Here is an 18,851-nt window from a genome sequence, read left to right on the forward strand (position 1 = left end):
ATAATAGGAGTAGAAGAAGGAGAAGAATTGCATTTCAAAGGTCCAGAAAATATACTCAACAAAATTATAGAAGAAAACTTTCCCATCCTAAAGAACGATATTCCTATGAAGGTTCAAGAAGCATACAGAACACCGAATAGACTGGACCAGAAAAAAACATCCCCTCGTCATATAATAATCAAAACACAAAGCATTCAGACTAAAGAAAGGATATTGAGAGCTGCAAAGGAAAAAGGTCAAGTAACTTATAAAGGTAAACCTATCAGACTTACACCAGACTTCTCGATGGAAACCATGAAAGCCAGAAGGTCCTGGATAGAGGTACTGCAGAAACTAAGAGACAATGGATGCAAACCCAGACTACTTTACCCAGCCAAGCTATTGTTCACTATCAACGGAGAAAACAAAATATTCCAGGATAAAAACAAATTTAAACAATACGTAGCTACTAATCCAGCCTTACAGAGAATACTAGAAGGAAAATCACAACCCAAGGAATCCAACATTCCCAACACTGCCTACATTAACTCAGACATCTAGTGACCCTTCACAAGCACAACTCAAAGAAGGAAAACACATACACGCTACTACCCAAAAAAATGACCGGATTCATCGATCACTGGTCATTAATATCACTTAATATCAATGGTCTCAACTCACCTATAAAGAGGCACAGACTTAGAGATTGGATACGAAAACAGGATCCAACATTCTGCTGTCTACAAGAAACACACCTCAACCATAAAGACAGACACCTACTCAGAGTAAAGGGTTGGGAAAAGATTTTCCAAGCAAATGGACCTAAGAAACAAGCGGGTGTGGCCATTCTAATATCTAACAAAATCGACTTCAAATTAAAATCAATCAGAAGAGATGGAGATGGACATTTCATACTCATAACAGGAACAATTCATCAGGAAGAAGTCTCAATCTTGAATATCTATGCCCCTAATATAAAGGCACCCACATATGTAAAAGAAACTCTTCTAGAACTCGAGGCAGTCATCAAACCACACACACTAATAGTAGGAGACTTCAACACTCCTCTCTCACCAATGGACAGGTCAAACAGACAGAAACCTAACAGAGAAATAAGAGATTTACTGGAGGTACTGAATCAAATGGACTTAACAGACATCTATAGAACACTCCACCCAAATAGGAAAGAGTATACCTTCTTCTCTGCAGCTCATGGAACCTTCTCGAAAATTGACCACATACTTGGTAACAAAGCAAACTTCCACAGATACAAAAAAATATTAGTGACCACCTGTGTCTTGTCAGATCACCATGGATTAAAATTAGAATTCAACAACAATGGTACCCCCAGGAAGCCAACAAACTCATGGAAGTTGAACAGTCAACTACTAAATCACCCCTGGGTCAAGGAAGAAATAAAGAAAGAAATTAAAGTCTTCCTTGAATATAATGAAAACAAAGACACAACGTATTCAAACCTATGGGACACTATGAAAGCAGTGCTAAGAGGAAAGTTCATAGCACTAAGTGCCCACCTAAAGAAAACAGAGAAAGCACACATTGGAGACTTAACAACACACTTGAAAGCTCTAGAAAAAAAAGAAGCTGATTTACCCAGGAGGAGTAGAAGACTGGAAATAATCAAACTGAGGGCTGAAATCAACAAAATAGAAACACAGAAAACAATTCAAAGAATCAATGAAGCAAAAAGCTGGTTCTTGGAGAAAATTAACAAGATTGACAAACCCCTATCCAAACTAATCAAACGGCAGAGAGAGAACTTGCAAATTAATAGGATCAGAAATGAAAAGGGGGACATAACCACAGACACAGAGGAAATTCAGAGAATCATTAGATCTTACTACGAAAGTTTATATGCCACAAAGTTGGAAAATGTAAAAGAAATGGACATTTTTTTAGATAAGTACCATATACCAAAGTTGAACCAAGACCAGGTGAACAATCTAAATAGACCTGTTAGTCGTGAAGAACTAGAAGCTGTTATCAAAAATCTTCCTACCAAAAAAAGCCCAGGACCAGATGGTTTCAATGCAGAATTCTACCAGAACTTTCAGGAAGAGCTAATACCTATACTCCTTAACGTATTCCACAATATAGAAACAGAAGAGTCACTGCCTAACTCCTTTTATGAAGCTACAGTTACCCTAATACCAAAACCACACAAAGACACAACCAAGAAAGAGAATTACAGGCCAATCTCACTCATGAACATCGACGCGAAAATTCTCAATAAAATACTGGCAAACCGAATCCAAGAGCACATTAGAAAAATTATCCATTATGATCAAGTCGGCTTCATTCCAGAGATGCAGGGCTGGTTCAACATACGCAAATCTATCAATGTAATCCATCATATAAATAAACTGAAAGAAAAAAACCATATGATCATCTCACTAGATGCTGAAAAAGCATTTGACAAAATTCAACACCCATTTATGATAAAGGTGTTGGAGAGACTGGGGATACAAGGATCATACCTAAATATAATAAAAGCAATATACAGCAAGCCGACAGCTAACATCAAACTGAATGGAGAGAAACTCAAAGCCTTTCCACTAAAATCAGGAACACGACAAGGCTGTCCACTCTCTCCATACCTCTTCAATATAGTGCTTGAAGTTCTAGCAATAGCAATAAGACAACATAAGGGGATCAAGGGGATTCGAATTGGAAAGGATGAAGTTAAACTTTCGTTATTTGCTGACGATATGATAGTGTACATAAGCGACCCCAAAAACTCTACCAAAGAACTCCTACAGCTGATAAACACCTTTAGTAACGTGGCAGGATACAAGATCAACTCCAAAAAATCAGTGGCCCTCCTATACACAAAGGATAAAGAAGCAGAGAGGGAAATCAGAGAAGCATCACCCTTCATGATAGCCACAAATAGCATAAAATATCTTGGGGTTACTCTAACCAAGGAAGTGAAAGACCTATTTGACAAAAACTTTAAGTCTTTGAAGAAAGAAATTGAGGAGGATACCAGAAAATGGAAAGACCTCCCCTGCTCTTGGATTGGGAGAATCAACATAGTAAAAATGGCAATTCTACCAAAAGCAATCTATAGATTCAATGCAATCCCCATCAAAATCCCATCAAACTTCTTCACAGACCTTGAGAGAACAATAATCAAGTTTATATGGCAAAACAAAAAACCCAGGATAGCCAAAACAATCTTATACAATAAAAGAACTTCTGGAGGCATTACCATCCCTGACTTCAAACTCTATTATAGAGCTACAGTATTGAAAACAGCTTGGTATTGGCATAAGAACAGAGAAGTCGACTTATGGAATCGAATAGAAGACCCAGATATTAACCCACAAACTTATGAACACCTAATTTTCGACAAGGGAGCTAAAGGTATACAATGGAAGAAGGAAAGCATCTTTAACAAATGGTGCTGGCATAACTGGATGTCAACCTGTAAAAAAATGAAAGTAGATCCATATCTATCACCATGCACAAAAATCAAGTCCAAATGGATTAAAGACATCAACATTAATCCGTCCACTTTGAACCTGATAGAAGAGAAAGTGGGAAGTAGTCTACAAGATTTAGGCACAGGAGGCCTCTTCCTAAGTAGGACCCCAGCAGCACAGACAATAAGAGAAACAATGAATAAATGGGATCTACTGAAACTGGGAAGCTTCTGTAAAGCAAAGGACACTGTCAGTAGGACAAAAAGGCTGCCTTCTGACTGGGAGAAGATCTTCACCAACCCCTCATCAGACAAAGGTCTGATCTCCAAAATATACAAAGAACTCAAGAAACTAGGCACTAAAACTCTAATTAACCCAATTAAAAAATGGGGTACTGAACTTAACAGAGAATTCACAACAGATGAACTTCGAATGGCCAGAAGACACTTAAGGTCATGCTCAACCTCCCTAGAGATCAGGGAAATGCAAATCAAAACCACTTTGAGATACCATCTTACACCTGTCAGAATAGCTAAAGTCAAAAACACCAACGATAGCCTATGCTGGAGAGGATGTGGGGTGAGGGGAACACTCATCCATTGTTGGTGGGAATGCAAACTCGTGCAGCCACTGTGGAAATCAGTGTGGCGGTTTCTCAGGAAACTGGGAGTCAACCTCCCTCAGGACCCAGCAATACCACTCTTGGGAATATACCCTAAAGATTCCCTAACATACTACAAAAGCATTTGTTCAACTATGTTCATAGCTGCACTATTTGTAATAGCCAGATCATGGAAACAACCTAGGTGCCCCTCAATAGAAGAATGGTTAAAAAAGGTGTGGAACATATATACATTAGAGTTTTACTCGGCGGTAAAAAACAATGACATCTTGAATTTTGCATGCAAATGGATGGACATAGAAAACGCTTTACTGAGTGAGGTAAGCCAGACCCAAAAAGAGGAACACGGTATGTATTCACTCATAAGTGGATTCTAACCATAATTAAAGGTCTTTGAGCCTATTATTCGTGATCCTAGAGAAGCTAAATAAGAAGATGAACCTGATGAAGATTATTTAGCTATCCACCAGGAGGTAGGAAATATACATGAGTCCCAGGTAACCTCGGGTGCATGGGGGGGTGGGAGGGTCGATGGAGGGGGAGAGGACTAGAGAGAAGGGAGTAGGGGAGGAACGGGGAAAGCTTGGTGGCTGGGGATGGGGGGGGAGGGAGGTAGGATGAATTTGGGATCAGGGAACAATATATTTCAACTAAGGGAGCCATTTTAGGGTTTACAGGAGACTTGATTATATATGGGATCCCAGGTCCAAGGAGAAATCCCCCTGATTGCTCTCTGGACAGAGGAGAGGGTGCCTGAATCGGCCGTGGCCCATGACCATACTGATGTATATTTTGCTTATCACCATAGATCCTTCCTCTGGCGAAGGACGGCTATGCAGTCGGAGGCCCACATTGGAGCACCGGATTGAGCCCCCCCGAGGTCCGGAGGGGGAGCGGAAGGAGGAGGAACATGAAAAACGAAATCAGTACTGCGAGGGATGCTATCACCCACTGATACAAGGGAACGGATCTGATGAGAGTTTACCAGGGTCAGCCGGACTGGGACTGAACGAGGACGTGATCTAGCCAGATTCTCGGAATTTGGCCGGATTCTCTGACTGTGGCTGGCCCGGGGTCTTTCTGAAAAGCCATTGACTATGACACTGGGACCTGTTTCCTCTGCATATGCTGGATTTTGGGGATCCAGTCTGTTTGGACGCTCGCCTTCCTGGACCTGGAGGGAGGGGGAGGGAGCTGGAGCTTCCCACAGGGCAGGAAACCCTGACTGCCCTGGGGGATGGAGGGGAAGGAGGGGGGGAGTGGGGGGAGTAGGAGGGTGTTGGGAGGGGGGGCGGAAATGGAAACTTTTATAATTTAATAAAATTTACAAAAAAAAAATGTCATAATCCCATGTAGTTTTTTCAGAGTTGAAAGGAGAAGAGCAGTAATTTTAATCTATTAAAAAGAGAATTCGCGTGATGTGCTGACAGATTGTCTAGACAGATATAGTCACTCTTTGGGGTGAGTGTATGACTTTTTTTTCTTTTTTAAAAAAATATTTATTTATTTATTATTTATACAATATCCTGTCTGTGTGTATGCCTGAAGGCCAGAAGAGGGCACCAAACATCATTATAGATGGTTGTGAGCCACCATGTGGTTGCTGGGAATTGAACTCAGGACCTTTGGAAGAGCAGGCAATGCTCTTAACCACTGAGCCATCTCTCTAGCCCTGACTATTTTTTCTTTATGTGGCTAAATCACACTTTGATATGAGGGTGAGTTTCCTGGAGAGCTTAGCAATGTGGTTCAAAAGAATCAGATCTCAAAAATCACAATGGTATGCTAGCTAGCCTCCTTAAGAAGAACTGCTTCCAGCCAAATACTTACTGCTTGGGCTTAAGAGAACTCTGAAGTTCACTCAAGAAGTTATCAGATCTCCACTGAAGACCACAGTCTACAGACATGGGGCAATTCTGTCCGAGAAGCATGAGAAATAGCTTCCCATTGGCCACTAAAGTTTCTACCGTGGTGTCTAAGCATAACCGCAGCCTTCGTACACTGATTGTTGATGCTACCGTTCATTTCTGTACTTTCTAATTGATGCCTTCAGATTTTAGTAATTTCATGGCATGTGTGGGTGGGTGCTGAGGTGTTCATGTGGATGCTTTCATGCTGTGCACATGCAGGTGTGTGCTTACCTGTATTCATTTAGTGTCTTCGGCTATTACTCTCCACCTTGGCTACTGAGATAGCATCTCTCGTTGAACCTGGACTTTGGCAATTCAGCAAGTCTGGTTGACCAACAGTCTCTAGGAATCATCTCTGGGGTTCAAGGTGAGAGCTGCTACACCTGGTTGTGTATATTTAATGTGGGTGCTAGGAATCCTCACGCAGGTACGGCAAGCATTTACCCACTGAACAATCTCCCTAGTTCTTTGTGGTACATTTTTATAAAGCCAAAGGGCTAAGAGAACAAAAGCCACAGTCAGGATGTGGTTGTCTAACTCAAATGCAACCGCCACAGAAGGCCTGCTCTGATGGCCAGTGTGAAACCTAGGCCCTGTTTGTGGTCTGTGCCAGTGTCCATTGACTTTGGGACGAGTGGTGGTCAATGTTGGGGGCTATTTTGCAGAGAGAAAATTGGGATTCCAAGGTAGTAAAGAAAACTTTACCGTTTAACCTTCAAGGAATCCATATGGGTCTATCAGGGAGGAAAGGTCTAAGAAGTGGTTAAAAGGGCAAGTGATCCATACCTCAATGCTGACTGTGTCTGCTCTGGTATGAGGTTCCCCTTCGCAGCTGAGAAAGTGCTCACTTAACCACACTGCAGAGAGAGATGAGAATAAAATTTTGCAGACATTCCTTTCAGAGCAAATCTCTATTCTTGGAGTTCCCAGTGTTGCAACCACCCCTGTGAATGGAGGGGACAATTTCTGGGAGAGTGACAGAATAAAAGACTACACAGGATGGTAACTTAGAGCCAGTGAGGCTAAGGGACACATAAAATGAATGACCCCTCACTCCCAAAACTCCTGTCCAGTTTTTACCACACTTCATCTCTCTCTCTCTCTCTCTCTCTCTCTCTCTCTCTCTCTCTCTCTCTCTCTCTCACACACACACACACACACACACACACACACACACACACACACAAACACACAAACCTATTTTCATTTTGTGATATAGGATCTCACGTAGCCCATGTTGACCTCCAACTCACTGTATACCTTAAGAGTAGCTCCTGACCCTCCTGTATCTTCCTCCTGAACGCTAGGGGTGTATTACCACAGCTACCATAGGCAGTGCAGGGGTCAAACTTAGGGTTTTGTGATGCTAGCTATCTAGAGTAACCTAAGAAGAGGAACCTCAATGAAAAATTGCCTCCTTCAGATTGACCTGTGGGCATTTTTGTGTGGGCATTCTCTTGATTACTAATTGATGTAGAAAGGTCCAGTCACTATGGGCAGCACCATTCCTAGACGGGTAACCCTGAGCTACACAAGAAAGCTACAAACATGAACCAGTGAGTGAGCCAGTAATAAGTGTTCCTCCATAGTTCCTGCCTTGAGTTCCTTCTTTTTGTTTTGTTTTGTTTTGTTTTGTCTTGTCTTGTTTTGTTTTGTTTTTTGAGACAGGGTTTCTTTGTACCTTTGGAGCCTGTCCTGGAACTAGCTCTTGTAGACCACGCTGGCCTTGAACTCACAGAGATTCGCTTGCCTCTGCCTCCCGAGTGCTGGGATTAAAGGCATGTGCCACCACCGCCCAGCCCTTGAGTACCTACTTGACTTCCCTCAAAACTGAACTGTGACTGCAAGCATAAGGAGAAATAAACCTCCTCTTCCCCAAGTTGCCTCAGGTCATGGTATTTATCACAGCCACAGAAAACAAACTAAACTATTGAGTAAACACTCTATCAATTGAGCTGCATCCCTGCCCACAACCTATTAGCCCTAAGAAACCCTCTTCACTTTCCATCCCTGGGACGGCATCACTAGCACAATCTTAGTGTAATAACTAGATCACCATTGCTTAAATTATGAGGATCTTAAGACTTAAACATATAGACATTCTCTTCTAGGGATATATTTCTCCCGTTTATCCAGAGTAGCTTGTCTTTGCAAATTTTCAGTATTATTTTATTTTAAGACATTAAATTTTATCATCACTATAACAAGAAGAAATAAAATGTGGAATTGGAAGCAGAATTTCAGGGCTGCACTAGAATTCCCAAGGGTTCCCCATGTCCTTTTAAAGATTAAATACAATAATGAAAGATAACTGTGTAAAATGCCAGCTCTTCTCTCCTCCATCTCCTCTTTGTGTACTCAGTCAAGAGGTCTTGCTGCCAATCATATTCTAAAGAAGGAAATAGTACTGGGGATTTTGATTCCACCTATGTTTTTATTAGGCCCCCTCCCATTTCTCTTATTCCATCATGAGTTTGATGCTAATTCTGTGGACTTAGACCTACTGAAATAGACACATCCTCTCTAATATCATAGTGTAGATGGATTGTTGGTGATTTAGAAAATACTGGACAGATAGAATTATGACTTTCAATGAAATATAGAGAATAGTAAGTTGGAGAAAAGTATATCCATTTACCAATTAAATCTGAGGATGTATATATGTGTGCACGATTTTAGAGTTATTTTAAGACGTATCAAAAATCTTACTTGATACGAATATTAGAGTTTGCTCAAAGCCTAATGACCTGAGCTTGATCTCAAGAAACCACTGACCGGTGTACTAGGAGAGAACTAGCGTCTGCAGTGATGTGATGTGCACATACACACACACACACAATAAATAAACAAATACAAATGGTTTTAATAATACTAAAGCTTTTAAATATATTATTTCTGATGAGTTTAATTTTGATATTCCAAAATAATCACAAGGAATTTTCACACACACACACAAAGAGAGAGAGAGAGAGAGAGAGAGAGAGAGAGAGAGAGAACATAGAAAAAGACACTAGAATTCAATATATCTTTTCAAATGGCAACAGTGACTTTTGTCAGAGACATTTAAACATAGGCTCACAGTTCAGATGCAGATAACAAGCAGATTTTAGGCAAACTGTTCTTCCTGGGTTAGGGGTTCCTCATTCTGTGCTTTTCAGCATGACTTCTGAGGAAGCGTGCTCTTCAGCACACACACTCGTCGCCAGAGTGCAGCACACCTCCAGCACAGCCGAGAGAAACAGATCACAACTACTGACCATCTTCTGGGGGTTCACATATATTGCCAGGTACTTTGACTACATTGCTGTAGAGTAGAGCATCCTTACTTCTACTTCAAAACCATGGCAGGAAGCCTTGAGTGCTGGGCTCTAATCCCACAGCCAGAGGCAATAGAGCCAACTCAATCCTCACCTTCCCAGATATCCAGCTTTTATACAGGACCACTAACTTTGATGAATCTCATTTCTGTACCCCTGCCCTGTCTTCCTCTTTGGAAGCACAATCTTACAGCACTGCTTCCTTGAGAAGTCTCACATAACGAAGGCAATGCTGTTTTAATGTCTGCCTTTCAACCCTGTGTCTTCAAGTAATAATGTTTTCTTCGATGACAACTTAAACCGATTTCACAATTATTCATGCCCTATGTGCTACTAAAATATAATCCAAGGGAGTTTAAACAACCCTCTCGTACCCAATTCAAAGCTATATTCTCTACAAACTGCCATAGAGTCAGAGAGCATAACCCAGTTGCCTCTCCGGAAGCTCCTGTCCCACGCTGGAACAGGAGTGAGAAGCAGAAAGGCAAAAGTTTCTAGTTAACTCTGGTTTAGTACCTAAATAAGGCAAGAGAAAGGAAACACATCCCTGCCTATTCCAGCCCTGGGGGGCAATCCCAGGTCCTCCCCTGCCTCCGCCTTGGCCCATCCCTGCCCAGACTGTTCTCATCCAGAGGTTGAGGAAGATCTGCTCTATGGAAGGTTCCAGTCAAAGAGCACAGTTTTCTTTGAACAGGGTCCGGCGCTTCCTATTGTGCTCTCTTTATGAAAGACCCAAGAGGAGCGGCAACTTCCTCTTCAAGTTAGACATTCCTGAACTTGATCCAGACAACCCTGGGGGTCAGCTTGCAGCTCCATTCTCCTTTGTGTAAATTCTACCCACCATTGGATCATCCCTCCTCTGTCCCCATCAAAGACTTCAGTAGACTAAGATGGGGACACACTGCCCATACCTTCCCCACAAGTCACAGAAATCCAGTTCCTAAATAATCAGTGGTCTGGGGCCTATTACCTTTAGAACATCTTTACCCAACTCTATAAAGCACCTTCAGAAGGTACACATCATTTCAATGAACCATCTCAACTTAATTCTTCCCTCCTACACTACTATTAATAGGCTCTTATGTTATTCCTATTTAGTACACTTCTATTTTTAGTTGTTGTTTCTGGTTTTTGTCTGTTTTTAGAGACAGGGTCTCACTGTGTAGCCCTGGCCTGCCTGGAACCCAGGCAATACTAGACCTTGTAGACCATACTAGCTTGAACTCATAGAAATTTGCCGGCCTCCGCCTCCTGAGTGCTGGAATTAAAGGTGTGCACCACCACGCCCAATCAGAATACACACCTCATATACACAAAGACCTGTGTACACACACACACACACACACACACACACACACACACACACACACACACACCAGTCTTCTCCCTCACACTATCCCCCTCTAGTGTTCTGTTAGGAGACCATGTTTGAGGACTGCTTTTCTTTTTTCCTCTTTGGTCTAATGCTATTCCACAAATGGATGTCATTTTAGAAGCCAGCAATTCTGCTTTGAATACACCTGTAGCAAAGCTCAGGGCTTTTACAGCATTACCACATCTCCACTGAGCATACAAAGCCTCCCTGGTGTTCCAAGGTTTCGGCCTGCAATGTGAAATGCTGGGTCACATCCTGACCTTGAGCTATTTGCCCAGCTGGGATGTTTTTTCCACCACCCCTCAAAGCACTCAGCTATTTCTGAACTCTGGCTTCTTTGCAATCGCTTACCAGGCAATAATTATACAGGTCCTCTGTTTGTCCTAGAAATGGGAAGAGTCTCGGCTCTTCTGGAGGTGGAGAAGCACAAATGGCCCAGTGAAAAACAACACAGGAGGATTCCCAAGACCCCTAAATGTCCCACCTACAGTCCTGAGTTCTGCAATGACAGAGCCTCAAATCTGAGGTCCTGGACATCTCCTGACTCAGCTTGATGCTAGTGATGGCAAAGTGGGGATGGGGGACTAGTAGATGGTAGAGAGGGGGACTCTGTGTCTCATGGCCTCCTTGCAGAAAGCAAAAGCCCACAAACAGCATTCCTAGGAACTCTGAAAGCAAAGAACACTATTAAAAGGAGGCGAATAAACGGCTTCTCCTGGATATGTCATATAGACTAAGTTTGGGTACATTATTTAGCATGAAGAATGTGCTGTAAGACTTTACAATTAAAAAGATTAGGAGTCTAGTCTCTGTAAAGGGGCTTTCAGGTCCTGGTTACATCTGTCACTAGTCCCTGTCTCTGAGAAAGCAATCTCTAGACTTAATTCTTCATTTTTAAAATTAGGGAAACAGCTCCCAAACTGACTCCAGTAATGGTAGTTGTAGACACACTCAAAGACAGCATCCCTCAGTGAGAGATTCTGCCCCAAATAGAAAATGAAAAGCAATCAAAAGAAGAAATCCTAAGGTCAACTTGGGGACTTTGTATACATCTGCAGATGCACAAACACACACATGCATACATAAACACACACACACACACCCCACACAAATTCACACACACACACATTGCATGCACGCATGCAAATATACACATATGGATGCACATATGAATACACAAAAATATACATACACAAATGTAAATAAAATGGAAGTCTTCTCTTTACAAATTAGTATAGAATGGATTCTGCCGTTCAATTCAATAGTAGTGTCTACAACCTTTTTTTTTAATTCAATACATAGTTCTATCATTTTCTTGGCTGCCTTTCACAATCCAGATTTTATTATGTGCCTGTAATTTCAAATTCGTTTTTAAGACCATGTCAAAATATATCTATTTTGTCCCAAGTTTATGCTTTTATCTTTGTTTTAACTCTACACTCTGTTATTTTCCTTCCATCTTTTAATTGGCTTCCTACTTTCTTAACAGTTAATTAATTCATTGCAAAATAGCAGGTATACTCTTTGATCTTAGAATGATTTCCTACAAATATGACCCCCTGACTAGAAATCTGCCCTGGCTTTGAAACCTTCTGCCATATTCTTTGGAGTTCGCTTGATGGTTGGTACCTTTTCCCTGGTATCTAATTAGTATCCCAATGCTTTGTCTCTCTTACCAGTGATGATTTGGTCCCTATGAATGTCCTGTATGTGGGCTCCAGTTAATAATAAAACCAGGTGGCTTGCTTGTCCCTCTGCTGGATTGGTTGCCTAGCATAGAGAAAGAAAGGAAAGAGAAGAAGAAAGGAAGGTGTTTAATTACACAATTTGTTTTGGCTGTGGTTCTCTCAGAAAAATAATGTCATCTACTCCCAAGACTGTCTTTTTTTCTGATTTCCAATCACAAGGAGATTCCAAGAAAAGGACACCGAGGAAAGCCTACTGCTTCAACACTCAGTGCACATAAATACAGCCAATATGATGATACCCATCACTTATCCCTGTGAGCAAATCCACCAGCAGCCAAAGGCAGCTCCTGCCTGAGGATGCTAAAGAGAATAGAATCATACACAACTCAGTGAAGCCAATCTCTTTTCATTCAAATGGAAACTGCTGAGCTTGTGCCCATCAAAGCAACAACGTCATGACACTGAACTAACTCTGAGCACCCGACTGAATGCAAAAACTCCAAAGAATTCTTATGTTCTCTTGGTATAACTAGGATACACACACACACACACACACACACACACACACACACACACACACACACAAAATCTCTGAGTCCATTTGAGGTTTTATTCTTGTGGTGCTTATAGACACTCCATTGGTGTGGGTTTTCTCAGTCTCCACAAAGAACGAGAGCAATGTGTCTCCCCTTCCAGGCCTTTGCCTTTAAAGCTCTGATTTATGGTCTGAGGGCCTGAAGACAGTGTTTTACATAGCACAGTGCTTGTGGGCAGCCTGAGTCCCTGAAGGTGAGTGTATCATCTGAAAGGGTTTTAATGCAGCGAAGAAGGAAGGAGCACTACCTCCCGGTAATCACATGATCAGCACACCTAAATGGACAGCCCGGGTCTGCATATTTAAACCTGCAGCCAGAGACGCATCTCTGTTTGCACAATGCTGTCCCGTGGCAGAATTACACAGCTCGCCATGGCTGCAGCCAGATAATTATTATTGATTCGCTCTCAAGCTGTCAATCTGGGGACAGCTCTGAGGCAGCTGGTGATGGACAGGGGGAGGATTGGACAGCCACCATCCAAGGAGGAAACTTCATCTCGAAAATGAACTTAGATGAGATGGTGCCGGTGGATAAGGGTAATTGATGATTGTTTCAGAGTGAAGGAAAGGAAGCAGGAAGGTTTTTAAAAAGGAAAACCTTCTTGGCATTCATCTTGCTGTCCTTAGTGGAGTGTCTAGGGGCTATCTGAAAACTCCATCAAGTTTCTGTGCAGTTTTACACAGTAAGGGTGTTATTATTGCTATGCCACCATAATTAGAAAAAGGAAAAAAACTTTTCAAATAAAGAGTAATTTCAGCCTGGAGAAACAGTTCCACCCATAAAATGCTTTCCATGGCAGAATGAGGACCAGGGTCATATCCTCAGCACCACGGTGAGAGTCTGAGTGTGTGGCACATGTCTGTGAGCCTAGCATGGTGAAGACAGGCACAACAGGAACTCGAGGATGCCCTAACCAGCCTAGCCTACTCAGTGAGCTCAGGTACCAGTAAGAATCCCTGTCTCAATAAACAAGGTGAGTAACACCTGTGGAAGAATGATATCCAAGGCTGTCCCCTTGTCTTCACATACATATTCACATAAATGAACACACACACACACACACACACACACACACACACACACACACACCCCTCCAGAAAGGTTTTTTTGTTAAATGTAGGAATTATCTCATCTACCTTGAGGCTTGTACGTTTTTTAAATGCAGGCACATAAATTGTACTTGAAGATGCCCTTAAATGTGTATCTGGGAGGCCATTTTAACTTTCCAGGGTACTTGCGGTAGTTGTTTGATCCTTTGACAAATATCTGTTAAGCTCCTAATATTTGCAAGGCAATCTCCTCCTCTGAGCATGCGAGGTGAGCCGTCAAGTGCCAGCTGACAACTTGATAGATGGGAGAATTGAAGAGTCGAGCAGTTAAGGGACTTGCCTAGGCTCGCGGATTTCATTAGAGGCTGAGGGAAGCCTGCGTTTCTGCACACTCCCTGTGTCTGGGAGCCCTCCCTATTCATCCTCTAAAACTTAGCTCCATGTTCTGAATGACTATTCCGAATCGTTATATAATGATAATCACTCTATAAGAGACTCTGTGTAGATTATCACATTTAAACTTTTCAGTGGCAAAATGGTTCACAAGAACACATTCTTGCAGACCCAGAAATGAGCCTCACGAAATTTCTGGACTCGTCTAAAGTGACTGTGATTGTGTGGGATCCCAGGCTCCCGAGTGTGGTGCTCTAACACAGGCAAAAGTGCCTTGGTATGAGGGCTACTTTGCTAGCTCCCAGCACTGAGTTGAACCCACAATACAGAAACCAGCACAGGAGATGGCAAGTCTTTCTTGCCTGAGATGAGGAACGTACCTTCTAGGATGCACTCCACCAAAGCCTCGAGACCTGCAAGCCAGGTGTGCTGACGCATTTTCACCGTCAACTTGACACAATATAGAGTTGTCTGAAAGGAAGGAACCTCAACTGAAGAATTTCCATCATCAGACTGACCCATGGGCATGTGTGGGGGCATTTCCTTGGCTGTTAATTGAGGCAGGAGGGTCCAGCCACTGTGGGCAGCACCACACCCAGACAAGCGTCCCTGGGCTACACATGAAAGCTAACCAAACATGAACCAGTGAGTGAGCCAGGGAGCGGTGTTCCCCCATAGTCCCTGCCTTGAGTTCCTTCTTGACTTCCCTCAAAGATGGACTGTGACTGCAAATGTAAGAAATAAACCTCCTCCTCCCTAAGTTGCTTTGTGTCATGGCGTTTATCACAGCAACAGAAAAGTTAACTGATTTTACCAGGGAATAATCCCCCATAAAAATGGAGGGTGCTAGAAAATTCACTCCTTCCCCCAGTGCCCAATGGATCAGCAGCCCCAGCCTATGGGGAGGACAACATGAGTTGCCTGCACAGAAGGTGAACTCTGCCTTTGTACCTGTGCTTGCGCATTGTGGGTCTAGCTCTGTTTTCTGTTGCTAAGCTAAGGGAAGGCACCTAGGGAAATGGGAGGAGTCGCACCGATATTTAATTTTTATCGCAAATACCTGTTTCATTGTTTTAAGTAAAGGCACATGGATTTGGGATCTGACAGAATGATCCTTCAATGCTCTGTCCCCAGCCCTACCATCCACTCATTCTGGTCAAGGCTTAAAGCCTGCCTCAACTCATTTTACCAGTAAACTTGGAGTAATCTTTTCCTCCCAAGGTTTTTTGTGATCTGTCTCAATCAAAGCGTAATTCTCCCTCATGTGAAGACTCCAAGATTTGCAGTTCTGAGAGCCCCTTGTCTGTCTCAGGAGCCAATACAGTCTTAGAGGACACACTGACCACTCTGCATCATGTTCTACAAAATTTACGCTGTCTTCTGAGGCGAGGCTCCTTCAGTAGACCACCCTGACAGCTCAGGTAAGCCGTTTCCCATCTCCTAGTGTGGGGAGGGTGCTCTGATTCCCTTTAGGCACCATCTATGTGGTAAGCTCAGAACTGCCAACCTTCCTCCTGTACCTCATTTCTGAGGAGTGCTCAGAGGAGGCCCTACCTCCTTCTCAGTGGGGAAGGGAAGGCTTTGGCATCCTGGGAAGGGCCCTCTCTGCACCTCAGTGGAAGCTACAGGTATCCTCCCTCCCCTACAAAGGACATAAATCAAGCTTGTATCAAAGGCAGCGCTGGCCAAGAAGAAGGTCTGGGAGGGAAGAGGCCAAGCTGTGGAGAATACTTAAGTAGAATTGGCAGCAGGAAGCTTTGATGGCCCTAGCAACACACACTTGAGTGACAGGGCTGCAGTGTTGATTTTTCTTTTAATCTTCTCTCACATCTCACATGATAACATACTTCTCTGCTGGAAAATTCCATTTTTACCCATTTATGGAACTAAGACCAAGAATCACAAAAATATCACTTTTACTGAATGCTGAAATAAGTCCACTTTCCCCTACAATTACCAAAAAGGGGAAATATATATATATATATATATATATATATATATATATATATATATATATATATATATATATATAATCTCTTTTTGGGTCCTGGTGTAACCTTCCATGCTGTCATTGCTAAGTGCTGTTTCCAGGTGCTAAAGCTAAACCTGGTAAACTTACCTATGTAGGTAGCATCAGTCTGACAAGAAGGGACAGTAAACAGGGAAAGGGGAAGCTAGATGAGGGGTCCTCATGATTGCCCACCACCAGGCCTGGATGGCTTACTGGTTAAGAACCAGAGGACCATGAGCCAGTGTTGCTCAGGCTGATACAAGAAAACATGTTAGAGGACCAAGAATTATTTGTTAGACAAATTAAACAGAAATGTATGTGCACCTCTCTCTCGCAAGGGTAGACACGCGTGGACAGAGAGTTCAGCAGGGGAAAGCAGCTGCATGGAAAACACAGGAAACTAAAAGGATCAGAAATGGCATTCAGGACTATGCGGCTGGAGTCATGAACTCTGATACCACACAGCTCAGTAAAAGCCTAGACAAAAATGGTTAATAAGAGCACACTAACTAACTTCATTATCAAGAGGGATATCACCCTGGTTGGAAAAGTTACAAAGCAGCACAGAGTAAGTAATATAAACCATGCAAGTGTATTTTCTCCCAGTCCTGGAGACCTGGAATCCTTGATCAAGGTGCCAGAGTGCCTTGTTTGTGCTCGGGGCTCTCCTGACTCATAGAGCTGCCTCCTTCCTTGTCCTCACCAGATGCTTTTCTGCTACATGCATGCAACACACGCACACACATACGTGCATGCATGCACAAACACATGAACACTAGAGACAGGACCAGCAGGTATGCTGGTTGGTTTTCTATCAACTTGACAGAGGCTAGAGTCATCTGGAAAGCCTGAACCTCAACTGAGAAAATGTCTCCAGCAGATTGTCCTGCAGGCAAGTCTATGGGGGCATTTTCTTGATTAATGATTGATGTGGGAAAGCACAGCCCACTATAGGCAGTTTCACCCCCAATGCAGGTAGTCCTTTGTTATGTAAGAAAGCAGTCTGAGCAAACCATAGGAAAAAAGCCAATAAACAGAGTTCCTCTGGGTCTCTGCTTCCATTCCCACCTTCAGATTCCCATCTTGGTTCCTGCCCTGGCTGCCCTCAATGATGGACTGTGATACATTCATGTAAGCCAAACAAACTCTTTCCTCCTCAAGTTACTTTTGGTTGTGGTATCTTTGTCACAACAATAGAAAGCAAACTAAGGCAGATAGATGGTAGTTAGATGATAGCTAGATGATTATGACAGATATGTGAATTGTTAATAGATATGCAGATAGTAGACAGCTAAAAGGTAGATGGCTAGATAGATAGAGCTTATGCAGACCCCCTGACTAGCACAGACCCATCTCCCATCCCTGACGGCCCTTATGAAACTGACCATCCTGAATATAATGAGCCTCCTTTTCTACAAGAACCAAGCTAAAAAGCATGTGCATTTGTTAAGATCCCTCCTAGGTTGCTAACTGAAATATGATACAGAAGAGGCAAGTGCTATTATACTAACTTGATCCTAAAGCTCCTTGCTAAGAGCAAGTTTTAGAGGATTCATGTTTGCATAAAAAGCCAAAAGGACTATCAGCTATGTTTCCACAGACTCCAAGTCTCCTGTCTTTGCTTTACTTACCAGCTTCTAAATTTAGGTTACAGGGCCTTCTGCTCTGCACTTGGGCTGCTGATCCATGCTACACGGGTAGATAGCATGTAGTACCATAACCATAGCTAAGAATGTATACGCACAAAAGGCATTTTATATAATAGAAAATATATTTAAAACAAGGATATGACTTTTGAGTGGGGCTATGTAAGATTATATTTCCAAAAATAACTACAAATAACATAATCATTCCTATTCATAATGTAAATCGGGATTGCAGATGTTTTAAGTACTTATTATGCATTTGGACTATGGAATGATGACTCAGTGATTAAGAGCACTTCCAAAGGAGCCAAGTTTAGTTCTTAGCACCCATGTAGGACAGCAAAACTACCTGTAACTTCAGCTCTAAAATATCCAGCACCCTCTCCTCTCCTCCAAATGTGCCACACGCACACATAGTGCATATACCCTCACAGAGACATACATATACACAAAAGTAACGATAATACAATGAAATCTCCTATTTTTTTTTAAATTTTTACTCACTTTAGCTTTTCACAAGAGTCCTAATTGTTGATGTGAGGCTGCTTGTTTGTTTCCTGGCCATCCAGCAGTTCATCCAGTTCTGAAATAATCACACAGAAACTCTATTACTTAAATCACTGCTTGGCCCATTAGCTCTAGATTCTTATTGGATAACTCTTACATCTTAATTTAACCCATTTCCATTAATCTGTGCATCACCATGAGGTCATGGCCTACTGGCAAAGTTTCAGCATGTCTGTCTCCTGCAGAGGCTCTATGGCTTCTCCCAGACTCTGCCCTTCTTTCTCCCAGCATTCAGTTTAGTTTTCCCTGCCT

The sequence above is a fragment of the Myodes glareolus genome, chromosome 4 (genome assembly GCF_982192425.1).
Source record: "Myodes glareolus chromosome 4, mMyoGla1.1, whole genome shotgun sequence".
NCBI lineage: Eukaryota > Metazoa > Chordata > Mammalia > Rodentia > Cricetidae > Myodes > Myodes glareolus.